The 14,193-nt window shown below is 34.5% G+C and overlaps 1 long non-coding RNA gene across 2 annotated transcripts in view; it reads left to right on the top strand.

Annotated features, from left to right (window-relative positions):
- LOC106035338 (uncharacterized) overlaps positions 1-14,193 on the top strand; it is a 36,607-nt gene that overhangs the window by 6,668 nt on the left and 15,746 nt on the right. Inside the window, exons 2-4 of one of the 2 annotated variants that reach the window (XR_001206703.3) lie at positions 352-421; positions 7,394-7,514; positions 8,568-10,035. This is a non-coding gene — a long non-coding RNA (uncharacterized lncRNA). Of the gene's footprint in view, positions 1-351; positions 422-7,393; positions 7,515-8,567; positions 10,036-14,193 lie in introns of those variants that run through there. The other variant, XR_010830452.1, reaches the window with a different exon arrangement.

Genomic DNA, 14,193 nt, shown 5'->3' with positions numbered 1-14,193 from the left:
TGCTGGAAACTGGTGAGCCAACTGATTCTGATTCAGGCACCTCTAAAATCATATACTGTCAGAAGGACTGAAAACTAAACATCCCACAGGTTATATATTATGTATTATAGATGACATATTACCTAGGTCAGCCTGTAACAAATGAAGGAAGCAAGAACAGCAGTGGAAAGAATTAATTCTGAATTTGTCCAGTGAGAACTCCCATCTTCATATCAATGCCAAGCAATTTATTAGGAAGAGAAAAATTTCACCAGGAAATGATAAACTGGGATTTTTCCACTACCAGATACTTTTTGTAACATATAAGTATATTATCTCTACTAATTTTGCTTGTTTTGGTGGGCCTTTTAGAGTACTGTTTTATTGTGAAAACTTGAGGCTGGACTCCAATTAATAGCCAGAAACTACAGGAGAAAATAAGGTAACTAATAGTCGGTGTTAATATTTTAAGCATTTTTTGATAAGAAAGATAAGAAAGCTAGCACACATGGAAATCACATGAATAAAGCCATAAAACCTATCACAGTGAACCACATCACACGGTAATTAACTCTGAAGAGAGTTCTATATTCCAAGCTTGAAACAGGCTAAATGATGGTCATTAAGGTCCATTTTTCACAGTTAGAGAATGCAAAGCCTGGCTCCTCAGCTAGTGCAAGTCAGCTCCAATCACCTCAGCTGGGAGAGATGCTCCCAGCTCTATCTGCTGCTTTGCAGCACAGCCAAGGATAACACACTTCATAGTCAGTCTAGCTGATGTGCACAACCTGACAGTGTGTTCACTTTTGAAGAAATAAGGTGATAAATTTTGGAAAGCAAGTATTCTAATTGACGTGTTGCATGAGTGCATGCCCAATGGAAACACAAGCTGAATAACAAAATAACTATATATGTTTCAATGCAAATGAATAATGAATGATATATTATTCTTGATTTTTCTTTTTTTTTCCTGTGTGTATTCATATTTAAATGCTTTACACATTAACATTGTAGAATAGATACTGGATGAAATTAACAGGAAACTTGCAAATTATACTCATGGTGCATATTTTCAATCATTAATGTATTGTTTCATTGTTGTTAATGATAGAAGACTGGAATCTGTCTGACTTCAACAAATAAATTTAAATGCCTTTGGAACCTAAAGAATTTGTATTTATAGATATGATTTATTTTTATTTTTTATTTTTTTTAAGGAAACACAATTGGTAATGTCTTCAGTAACTTGGGGAATAAAGTCACTGCAAGTTTCCTTTATGACATGTGCATGAGTCAAGTGCACATTCTGTGCTGCTTGTAATATTAACAATAAGCAGTTCAGGGGCTTCAAGTTGTAACATGTCATGTGAAAGAAATAAGTAGTCTAAAGAGTTAGTGACATCTGCATTCACAATCAAGAAAGCTGTCATATAGACTCAGTCCAAACTGTGCTTTGGAGGACTCAGGAGACATAAATTACTGAAGTATTTCATACCTAGCTTTAAGAGAAAACAGGAAATGTGGCGGTGTTTGTAACAAAATCAAGTATTTTTAGACCATTAATAATTTGCATGCCTCAATAATATTTAAAAAAAAAAAAAGCAAGTCTCACTTTAATTTTCTGATGTTCATAAAAAAACTAACAAGTTCACATATAGTTGTTTTCAAAGTATTTTGTTACAAGTTGTGAGAATTGACACTGAATTAATCAAAATAGATATTTAACATCATATTAGAGTCCTTTTTTTAAAAGGCAAAACTGACAAATGAAATTCATAATTCCGCATTACTTATTAATAAAGAAAGTAAAAGAATTATTCTCTGGCAGAAAGTCATGAATCTTATCTCAGTGAGTGGAATATGTGTTACAACTATAATTTAATTTAAATGCGTGTGTTATAGTTTTCAGAATGTTTTTATTTTTGATTATAAAAGTACCTATAAAGTTTATTTTTGATGATCAATGTACCCATAAAGTACATTTTTGTCTTCTTTAACCTTTTAAAAAATATCTGTTTGGTTTTGATTTTTTTTCATTGTTCAGAGCATAAAACCTCAATATTGAACAGATGCTACACTATCTCTTTAGAAGACTAATTTATTCAAGCAGTATCTTCAAGCAGTTTAATGTGTCAATTTTATGTGAATATATGCAAACACAGTGGTATAAATTGAGAAAGAAGCTTTGAACGAATATGTTATGCATTATTTGAATAACTGATTTAAGCTTACCTACAATGGAGATCTTATTTTCAAGTATATCGTAAAAATGCATACCTGCCTTCCTGTCTCCAAAAGGCAGGAAGAAATGTGTCTAGCAACTCAAGAAGTCTCCACTAGTTCTATTAGGCATCTATCTAAAGTTTCTCTGCCTCCAAGAAAAAGAGAGAGAAACATTATTCATGCAGTTCTAGATTTCTGCATTTAAGTAAGCACCTGCGGGCTTAAATTCAGAGAAGCACAATTCAGTAGGAGTTGTTGGAAAGCTTAGCTGTGAGCTTTCTTTCCTATTCTGCTGTCACACCATGAATACATACTGCAAAAATACTTTTTTGCTAGCACTTCCTGATTCAGTCTGATTGCAGTTCCAGGAGCATGGATTGCTCTGAAATGAAATGTAATGGTGGCAAAAGGCGAACTTCCAGAGAGATTGAAGTTGGTACTTAGAAAAACAAAGTTCTTTTGGAGAACTCTAAACTCTTTTGGATAACTCTAAAGTCAGTTATATTTTTTTTTTCTCTCTACAGCAGGTAAACAGAAACACCATTCTCTAAAAATCTGATGAAAATCTGAAACAGATTTTTTTACTTGCAGTAGTTTAGGTTTTAAAACCTAGGTTTAAAGTTTAGGTTTAATTGAAAGTAATCTAAACATAATATCCAAAGAGAAAAATGTTGACACTAGAGTCACAATTAAGTTTTTATTAACCCTAAAATCAGAAGCAGCATTAAGAATTTATATTGGTATTATCAATTTGTGTCAATTTTAGTTGCGGTTGGTATGTCAACAGTATTTTCCCTCCCTGACTCTAATAGGAACAAAAATACAGAGACAGAAGAGAGTGCATCCTGAAGTTTACAGACAGAAATTATACCTCCATGGTCATCCATGGTTTATCAACAAAATACTTTACAGACTCTCCTGATCTCTTTGCAGTTAGTAGTTCCATCTCCATCATCCAAATTCTGACAAAACTTAATTTCTCCCAACCAAATTCATAACATCACTAGGAAGTACTGGCATACACAGAACAGCAGATCTGTAACTTCAACTCTTCTGGTTTCTTTCCAGAATGCTTTAGACTCTCCTTCCCCACTATCTACCTCTGTAGCACCTAGTACAAAAACAACATAAACAACCTCCTCTTAAACTGCAAAGAAAGGCGAATCTCCCTGACTTTCATTCATCCCACTCACATGACACTCTCCCACCACCTTCATCAGCTGCTTGCACTAATATGTTAGATAGGAATGTGAAGCAGAAGGTGGGCAGGGCAAAGATTTGCAGGAAAATAATCCCTTCAGCTGCCTTTGCAATCCAACAGAGATTTTTTTTTCTTTTTTTTTTTTTAGTGAGAGCTGTAGATGCTTGAAAATGTATTCTGTTCTCTGCTGTCAGTTGGACACTGTACCATCAAAGCTTTTGTTATGGTGGTGACAATTTCTGAGCTGTCTGTGTTGATACAATCCTCATGCTGTTCTTGGCTAGGTGAGTCTGGCTCTCAGCTCTGATGAAAGGAAATGAAGTTCCAAATCATTTCACATTCAATGAATGACAAAAAAGCTGCAGCCTGTTTAAAACTAGCGACAGTCTTAGTAAATCAGAAATTATTTTAGTGTCAAAGTATGAGTAAATTATAAAATTTTGTATGTGTACTTAGTGCTTAAGGAGATAATCTACAGTTATGATAACCTCTAAGAAATATTATCTAAATGTTGTCACTTTCTCAACAGTACTGTGTGTGTTTTTTTTTTCCTTTACGGATGCATGTACATGATAACTAGACTTTTTTTTAACATGAACATACCAGTTCTGCTGAAATTTTTGTGAAGAATGTTTTCTCCTAAGCCAGCTGGTTAGTGGGTGTGAGTCATGGGCAGCAAGCAAAAAGAAATACTAGGGAGTAATGATGATGCTCTGTTGAAATGTAAGTGAAAGAAGTTCAAGTTTTTCTTAGAGGCAGGTGACTTTAACCCCCAAACCACTGTGATATGGATTTCTGTCATTTTGGACCTATATGTTTTGTGTAAGTAAACATTCACTAGCACAGAGACAGGATAAAGTATCTTCTATGATTCAAATTAATGCTTTTGCTGTCAGACTGTAGTCAGTACCAAGGCCCTGACTGTAGTTAGTAAAAACTGTATGTATGGCCTATTTTATCTCAGGATGGAATTATGGAAATTATCTATCTATCTATCTATCTATCTATAACAGATTTGCAACCTCTCTCCATCTGTCCCATTTAAGAATGTGCCTTTAGGCAACATGCTGATACTCAAAGACTTCAATGACTGATATTCCAGTATGAATACTGCAGTATTCCAGTACTGCATATGAACTTATTTGTAGCATTTGGCTGATAGTATGGAGAATCCTAAAATGCTACCGGGGGGGGGGGGGGGAAGTAAAAGTAAAAATATGTCAGAAGCTTTAATTAACACTTACTGCACACGATCTGCCAACCTGCTGTGCATAGGCAGTAAATAAAAAAAGGCAGAGAACTGAAGGAATAGTCCATGTTCATTTATTTATCTAAGCTGAGACAAAGGAAGAGTTGCTGGCACTGGGATTTAACAGAATAGCATCTTAATTGCTTAGCAGGATGAGAAAGGTGAGTGGCTAACTATTGCCAGTGAGAATTCTGTCTATTCCCTTGGGAATCTGGTTGTTTTTTCTTGTCTGTATTTTTTTTTATTATTTTTATTTGTAATATAATTTATATATCTGTATAAGATTAGCAGGTTGCAGTTAGCAAACTGTTGAATTCAATTTATTTTTGTTTTCATGATAAAACTTTAACCCTGGAGAATTTTTTTCCCTCCCTCACCCCCACCCCCCACACCTTTTCCATTTAGCTGGGTTGGGAGTATATTCAGGTGCTAGAGAGAAAGTTTGTTTCATTTTTTCCTGCTGTAGTTCTATTGATAAGTTAAAATTCACTAGCCAAATTATTCTCTGTTTTGAGATTTTAATTATGTTTGCTGTAGCAATCTGCCTCCTCACCTTGATAGGGCTAGATATTTACAGAGTCTATAGCTTTGTACTCAGCCAAAATACTTTTTGAAATCAATCAGTTTTGCTTGAATGAGTAATACTAAGAAAAGATGTTTGAGATTTAAATGTAGTCAGCACATTCTAAATACTGGAGTTATTACACTGTTTTATAAACAGGTATATTTCCTGTGCTTTTAAATAAATGTTTCAAATATAACTAGAGGGGTATCCTTACACTGTGATCACTGTTATTTCACATCACACCTTCATGGACCAGGGTTATTGTGTACAAATTAGTAGTCTTTCATCTAGAAGTTGAAGTGGTGTGATCTTCAGCAGGTCGACATGTTCTTCCAGTACAGAATATTTTTTTTCAAAATAACACCACTTTGCAAGCTTGCCTTCTGATGGAAAACCATCAAATAGCCAAATTAGCCAATTAGTCAAATAGCCAATATTCTTGAGCACAATTGTTAAGCCAATTTAGGCAGTTGCTTCCTATGTTTTTGTTTGTTGTATATTTATTGTTTGTTCATTTTTTGTTTGTTTTATTTTTAAAGGTTGAATCTTTTCATCTATCTTAAGGTTCAACATTTGGAAGTGGAATCTTTTTTATTTTTATTTGTTTCTCATCTGACAGGTGTTCATTCAATGGACAAGTGGGTGGGTCAGGGTGTGGGGGAGATTAAGTTGCCTAAACACATCATCTAGTGTGGTTTGGAGTTTCAGCTATAAACTGAAAATACTTTAGGTTTTCTAAAATCACAGAATAAGTGTGTTAGGGCAGGTAAATCTCTCACACAGTGTCTCAGACATGGACTTTTTGGTTTCTTAGCCAGTAGAGTACATAATTTAGTAGTCTAGGTGGTCACAAGTTTAAAATTTCAAGTAATGTTTCATGCCCACGCTCTCACCACACAGCAGTAGGGAGGTAGCATTAGCTGTATAGGTCCTAGTGAAGGCTTATGTTTACGTGCACAGTATTTCATACTGAATTTCCAGCACCTGTTGGAAATGTAATCTCATTATACATATTGCATTTTCTGTATTTGTTTGTTTCAAAACACAGTGTTCTAGTGAATTTGTGTGAAGAGCCTGGCTTTTCAAATCTATATCAAATCAACAGTTTAAAATAGTATGTTCTGGATCATTTAGCAGAATATTCATCAGCTTCCTAACACTTTTGTGAATCTAAGAGGCACTATCATCTCTAAAGCTGATTTTCAGTGGATACACTTTATGAAGTAAAACTTCATAAAGTAAACTTCATACATACTGATTGCATGCCATCGTTTTTAGTGTTGTCAGTTTTTCCTGAGCCTGGTTTTAGAAGACAGCTGAAAAGGTAATGTTCTGTCAGATAATGTAGTATCCACTTGGATTTCATGAACTGGCTGATGCAGTCTCTTCTTGATTTCTGATACAGTTCTCATATTAATGTTAATGATAGAGCAGTATGTCAAAATTTTGTGTCGTCTTCTAGACTATGCCCATGAATTTCTAACTTTTTAGAGAAGCTTGTTTGAAAAAAGTGTTTTCACTGATTAGACTGTTGTTGGATTAATATTATGCCATTATAATATAAAAATTTATAGACAAACTTAGAGGCTTAGCATTTTATGAGACATATAGACATATTCAGAAAATACTTTTTATGATATGTCTTATTGTATCATGAAAACGTTTCTGAGGCATGCGAGCTGGAAGATATATACAAGAGTTGTTTTTGTTTGTTTGTTTTGTTTTAAGAACAGGAATGTCTGTGAAAGCTAGAAACCAATGAATTGCAGTTCAGCACAGCTACAATTTGATCCATGTTAAAATAAAAATGAGAGAGAGAAACACGCTGAACACAGAGAGTAAATGTAGTTCTGAGAAACAGCATTAGTGGTGGGGAAAAAGGACATAGGTGTACTGTTTCTTGAATTAATTTTAGGACCTATTCTAACTGCTGGCATCCAGAAGAGAGAAAAATGCTCAGCTGAATTGTTCCATTGTTGTTTAAGGCCCCTATGTTTCTTGAGGACCTTAAATGTCAGCTCGCTTTGATGCCAGCAAGGTAATAAGGAACATATTTTACTGTTTTAATTTCCTGATTTAGTAACATTATTTCTGGCTTTGAAATCAAGGATGCCAAATTTTGCATCTCTAGATTAAACTTGCATGCTTTTAACTTTAAATTTCTGCATTGTTTAAGAGTGAAGTCGTGTATACTGAGAAATACGAGATGCTTTCTGCAGAAACAAAGGATGTACATGCAATGATGCACTCAGACAAACTCTCAGAAAGCTGAGATGAATCTAGGAATATCAAGATTTGTAAGTATGTTTCCTGTTTTGCTGCAGTGTTTAAGGACAAAATGACAGTTTACAAGGCAATGTTTCCCCAGAAAAATATTGCCTTTTCTGGGGGGAAAAAAAGTGCCTCACAGCTCTTGCTGCTCCCTGGTAAATTGAACGCAGCCAGGTGCAGGCTGAAGCACTTGCAGTGGTCCTGATGACTGCTGAATCTGATCTTTTGCTGGGATTTATGAAAAGTCTCTCCCAGCTGTAATTTCTTGACTTGGACTGAACAATGTTTGAAAACAGAAGTCAGTCAGAAATAGAATTTTGATGTCTTTTGTTTTTCATTTGCTTACATTTTGATCCTAAATTGAATGTCAATCAGAGTTCAAATTCTGACATTATAAAATCAACCTTAGCAGTTTCTGAGGAAGGGAAAAGAAAGGAAAGGGATACACATGACTGATTAGTTGTTAGAAATCACTAACTTGATCCAGACTTTTGTTTTTCATTACTACTGCTCTTCTGTTGCATGTCATCCTTTCAACAATTTTTCTTCTTATGAAATGCACAGAAACAGTGGCTGTATCAGAGTAAAACAGTTAAACCAAAGCCACAGATGACATCTGGTCCAGACGCTTTCCAGTTCTTTGCTTTTAAAGGTTGTCTTAGTCATTTTTGTTATTTGTGTTTATATTTTCCTGTTATTGAATCTCCAATTGAATTCAACTGAAGTTGTGCAGTTCAGCTGACTTATCCCACATGTTCCTCCAGATCTTGATAATGTATTCTGGGTCTGTGAGCTAGGGTTTTCCATGACTGATCTTCTAGAGATCTCTTGAAATAATCTTTTTGGCTAGCCCTGCAGTGTTATTTTAATTCTCTTAGTCTGCCTTTATTTTAACTGAGACAATGATACAGTGTTTTAGTTCTTCTATGAATGTTTTGCCATCTGAGTCCCCTATTCATTTTGAACATTTTTTCTCATTTTTTCTGATTTTATCACCTTTGCAAATAGTTTAAGGTTGATTTAACATCCCCCCCCCCTTTTTTTTTCCACTCAAAGCATGATTTTCTATGATTTTTTAGGAAGCTGGAGTTTCTTAAGGGCTGAGTGAAGCTGATGAATTCAACATCATTTCACAGACTTCTTCAGCAGTTTCAGCAGTTACTCTGACTCATCCTGTCAGACATTGACCTTGACTGAATTTTGGGATTCCTGGGCTTTGCCATTCGTGCAGTACTTGTTTCTGGCTTCTCAGAGGGTTGGTCAGACCATGATCATCCCAGGCAGTATCCTCAGCAATTAGCCATACTGCCCATCTGTCTGGTCTTATCTGGGGGCAGTGTCCACTTCCTAGTCTCAATATGTCTCACCCATCTTAAAAGAGAATGCTAGAGCCTATGTGAGTGAAACAAAACTAAGGTAGAGAATGGCCATCTGCCACTTTCTTACTTCTGGTTATCTTCCTTACTGTTTTAAAAAGCCACTGTGTCCCCCTCCACATCAAGCAGTAGGTGGGAGATCTAAGTCTGGGCCAGCAGACTCACTAATGCACTCTGGTACAGGAGTGAGGGAGCCTGCAGCACCCACAAGTGCTCAGGAAACATTTCTGGAGGAGCAGCCCTGTCTCTTGTGCTCCTGAGAAGGCTTGTTTTCTATTTCTGTCTCAAAGCCATGATTTTGGTGTTCTAGTCCTCCTGCTGTATCAAGTAGCAGCTCATCCGCCTGTGCTACAACTGTCTATGCTTATTAGTATTTGTAATTTATTTATTTATTTATTGTTGTATGTTAGCAACAAAGAGCACAGTGAGATCAAGGAACTGTTTTGGGCAGATGACGTACAAACCATAATTAAGCAGTAAAAATACACCAATTGGAAGTTTGTGATGAATATATATAGACATACAGCAAAGATAGAGATCTACAGTAGTCAGCTTCATCAGGAGGTCTCTGTCTGTCAGCAAGCTAATCATGGCTACAGTTTTTTGTTTGGTTGGTTGGTGTTTTTTTTGTTTTGTTTTGTTTTGTTTTCCCCCTGCCGATCATATGTCAAACATGTTGGGCTTCTTAAAACAATTTGACTCTCTCTATCCAAACTGGGTCTCCCAATCTGCAGTAAGGTGGCACTACGTATGGCTCTGCAACAGGCCTAAGCTGCATTTGTCTCTGACATTTTGTAAGTTAGTGTTTTCTTGGGAAACAAAGCTTGTCTTCACTGTAACTCTGCATAGTACACAAAAACATGTACATATGAATATCTTCATATATATATATATATATGAGCAGCTTCATAGCAACAAAAAAATGAGCTAGAACTTGTTAATTTACAAGAAAAAAAATCGCAATAATGTAGTTTCCTCCACAATGCTTTGTTTGTTTGTTTGTTTGTTTGCTTTTCTGGTAAGCTTCTCTCTCAACTAAATCCTGTATATGGTGCAAAGCAGAGACAAACATGATCCTGTGAGCATGCATAGAGCTGCATTCAAGAAGCAAGGCACTTTCCTTATTAACTTCGCATTGCTATTATTAAAGTCACAAGCTTTCAGAAAAAGGTAGGGGTTTTTTTGTTGTTGTTTTGTTCTTTTAATGTTAAGTCGATCAAAGGTAAAATAACATTAAAAAGCACGGTGGCTTAGTTCAGTTCTACCATAGTCTTTTATAACCAAATTAAATGAAAAAAATGTGAATTAAATACTGAATTAACTACTCAGGTACAATTTATGTGTCATTAACCTCAGATTAAATTCTATTACCAAGAAAATAAAGCTTTCAGGGGAGTCAGTACATTTTTAAAGGGGAAATGGAGGGCAAATAATATTTCCATAATTAAAGTTTTAAATCAAGTTAGATACACTGATCCAAATAAAATTACGTCCACATTGCAATATGAATCAGAAGTTGTAGAAAACACCATTCAATTTAGTTACTAATTGTAAGTGATTATTTCTTGAGTGATGGTGTTAAATTCTGAAGTTATATTAGAGGTAGCATATTTTAGACATAATGTTATGGCTGGCTGACAATTTTCCCTTACTACATGTGACAGCACTACTGCTTTACAGCTTGCACTGCTGTGCAAGGTTTTGAACTTCTGTCTGCTAATTCAAAAAGGAGATTTTAATTCTAAAAGGAGTTAGTAGCAAGGCATTTTCTGTGAATGATCGCTCTCACACAGAAAGTCATTCTCTACTCCCTCTCATGATTCACTGAAGGCAGACTCGTTAACCTTTCTTAGAGTTTATTATGGAACTGCTCTTATTTCTCTGGCTTACGATGAAAGGGTTAGAAAGGAATGTCTGTTAGCTATATACAAGCCATTCTTATTTATCATTACTAATACTACATTTATCTGTATTGAATGGATTTTATTCTACATTCTTGCATCTTTCAATAGAATAGAGAAGCAACTGGAATAGCACCATTAAAGTAATTTGTATAAAATAAAAACAACATATCCAAAAAAAGAAAAAAAAAAAGAAAAAAATATATTTGTTTATGCCAGTAACGTAAAAGTCTTCTTGTAACTATTCCATTTGCAAATTAGTAAACAAAGATAAAATTACATTTTCAAAGAGAATTCTAAGTACCTCCTCAACAGGATGAATACAAGGATTTATATTTCCACTGCTTTGAAAGATTTGTCATGTTAAATATATGTATATATGCATACCTGTGCACATCTACACAATCTTAAAAATACAAATAATTATAGAACACCCTTATATTTTCAGCTCCTGGAAATGCCTCTTGTGATATTTGTCTACAAAACTTTAGTGCTGGGATAAGGTCAATGCACCAGAAAAGTTGGTTTCTAGTTTAAAATACAAAGTAACTATTGATAATTATAGCACTAAAATAAATAAATAAATAAATAAAAACATGCAAGGGGGAAAAAAAGTATACCCTGTTTTTTGACACAATCTCTTGAACAGAACTAGAACACTGTCTTATAACAAAAAAATACTGTAAATATTTCTCTTTCAATATATGTGAAAACAATTTACTAGCAATATTCAATATATACTGTATAATACTGTTTTCATACAAACTGTAATATACTGACAATAGGGCCTCACAAGCATTCTTCCATTTTTCTAATAGTTTTACTTCTTTTTTTACTGTCATGAACTAATTTAAAGCATTAAAGGTCTTAAATTAAAGCTGAGCAAGAATTGTTGATGCATAGGAAATATGTAACCCCTCTCCAGATTTACAAAATAAAATCTTTTGTGGGGTAGAGGAAAAGCATATTCATAAACTGTAGTCAAGCTAAGGTCTAGTGTAACATAAATAATGAAAATATAAATACTGAAGCACCCCAGATGCTTTTATTAAGCAAAATATTTTTGTCTTTTTGAAATGGCATTTTTATTAGTACATTAATTTATTCTGCCCAGCTCAAATTTTCCAGTATCATATTACATTATTACACATTGAGCAAAACAGAGTGGAAATATGCAATTGTTTCAATGTTGGACATTCTTTTTCCAGAAAAATAAACTTTTTGACATATCCAAAGGGAAAAATGTTATTTCAGAGGAGTTTGATGTCTGTATATTATTAATAAATTTGAACTTATTTTCCCTTTTGTAGATGAATAAATGTTAAGTAGCTTGCCAGAATTTTCCAAGCATTTTTGTTGAATATGCATTCACAGACCTCTTGAAGTTTTATATTGGTGAAGGCATGAAAAGCAAAAGTTTTATATTTAATCTCACTTATTTTTTTTTTTTCAGAATTACCCATATTAGTATGTTATGTTTTCTGTATTTAAAGCCCTACAAGGATTAGGACTTTCTTCCATGACTTTCTGCATGTGAAAATTTATGAACTTTTGTTTAATATATTCTCCTGGGACGGAAAGGGTTAACTACCTTTAAAAAAAAAAAAAAGGTAGAATTCTAAATAGGAAGCTTTGGCATTATCCTTGAAATTGTGACTTAAAAATTAGACAATAATTTGGCTTCAGCATTAAACATTCAAATTATTGTATTGATTGCCTTGATCAAATTATTTAATTAGAATTTATATCCAAGTAGATAGCAATCTTCTTAAAATTTATAAAGATAGATTATTTTTATAATTAATCTGATGTTTAAATTTAATTCTATATTGAGTCTACCTTGATTAATTTGATTTTGATGTGATGTTGATCAAACAGTCCCAGTGAAGCTTAGCATTGGGGAGATTTTATTTTTATTTTATTTTTTTCAGGAAAGAAAAAGAAAAGAACAGAAAAGTGTGGGGAAAAAACAGTCTTACAATGAGCAGCATGGGTCCATAACTGTGCAGGAACTGGGAGGATACCAGGTGGCCAACTTAAAAAGCTAATCTGTTTCCCCTAATTAGTCTTTGGTTCTCGCACATCCACCTCCTGTAATGCAACAGGGTTTAGCTGAATCAGTACAGATACGTTGAAGAGGAATTAGCTTCTGTCACTTGCTCCTCTTAAGACACGTTAACAATTCACTACTTGTTTACCAGTTTGTGTTACGTTACTGTGGCATCCTGATGGCAGCTGTTGATCCTCCCTAATCTGTATTTTCAATCATTCTCATTCTTAAATTCGCCATTAAAAAATAGCCCTCCCACAGGAGCATATTGTTGATGGTGTGTGTGTGTGTTGTTTTTTGTTTTCTGATTTTTTTTTTTTAACCTGACTTGAAGAGAATGAGAGAAAGCTAAATAAAAAATAAAAATAAAAAATACTGCTCACTAACAAGCATAATGGATGTCCTTTATACTACTGACAGGTTAGTCATCTTCCCATAGGTATATATTCCATATCCCACTAAATCCAAGAACTTATTTGTAATTCAAGCAGATTGATATTCTTGGTATACTATTGTCCAGACCTGACTTTAGCACTAGATTTCCTTTATAAACTGTTGCTCTTAAATCTTGAAGACGTCTATCCTGAACTGTTTTGACCTTTGCAACATTTTTAAGCTTTAGATTTAATACTGGTTACAGACCACCTGAGGAAGCTGAGACTTCAGGAAGCTTAATCAGCCCCTTGATAGTCCTGCAACAGGAGAAAATTCCTGAGTGCCTCTCTGCCATTTCCCCAGTCCTCAATAGCATTTAGACCTGTCATGAACTCTTAATCCATTTTTAACTCCTTGAGTGTTGAACTATGAAGTGGATTTTTTTATAAGGTGCATAATCTTAACCTTTTGGTAGCCCACTCTTTAACTGCATATGGAATATTTTACTAACTCTAAGATTTCATTTAAACAGATGTCTTCCTTGACATCTGACATGACTGCCAGGATTTTGTACATTTAATTGCTCAAATGCTCAGCAGAGATAACAGGAATGAACCCTCAGACTCCAGTAGAACAGTATGAATTTAGACCAGCTTGCAAAGCTGGAATTATATATGCATTTTGAGATGTTTCACTTTATCTTCTTCATATGGTGGTTTTTGGACAAGCCCATTCTATGCATTCTTACCAAACTCATATACAATGTTTTTTTCAGTACAGTCCGAATAAATAATTAAATTGAAACATTTTCTCCTTCAGTCAGCACCAGACTTTACAATCTCGGATGACCTCAGAAAGTTATTCTGTCCTTTGCTTTACACATACCACATCCACACCCCCATGTTCCCTCATCTGATATAGGGCAGCCAAAGGATTTCAAGTGAGATGATACTCTGGGATATTCTCCAACTTTGACTGACTCTCAGTGGAAATTTTTCAAGGG

Source organism: Anser cygnoides, chromosome 3 (assembly GCF_040182565.1).
Source record: "Anser cygnoides isolate HZ-2024a breed goose chromosome 3, Taihu_goose_T2T_genome, whole genome shotgun sequence".
Taxonomy (NCBI): domain Eukaryota; kingdom Metazoa; phylum Chordata; class Aves; order Anseriformes; family Anatidae; genus Anser; species Anser cygnoides.
Note: the sequence above shows the minus strand (reverse complement) of the source record. Positions and strands in the feature narration are given on the sequence as shown.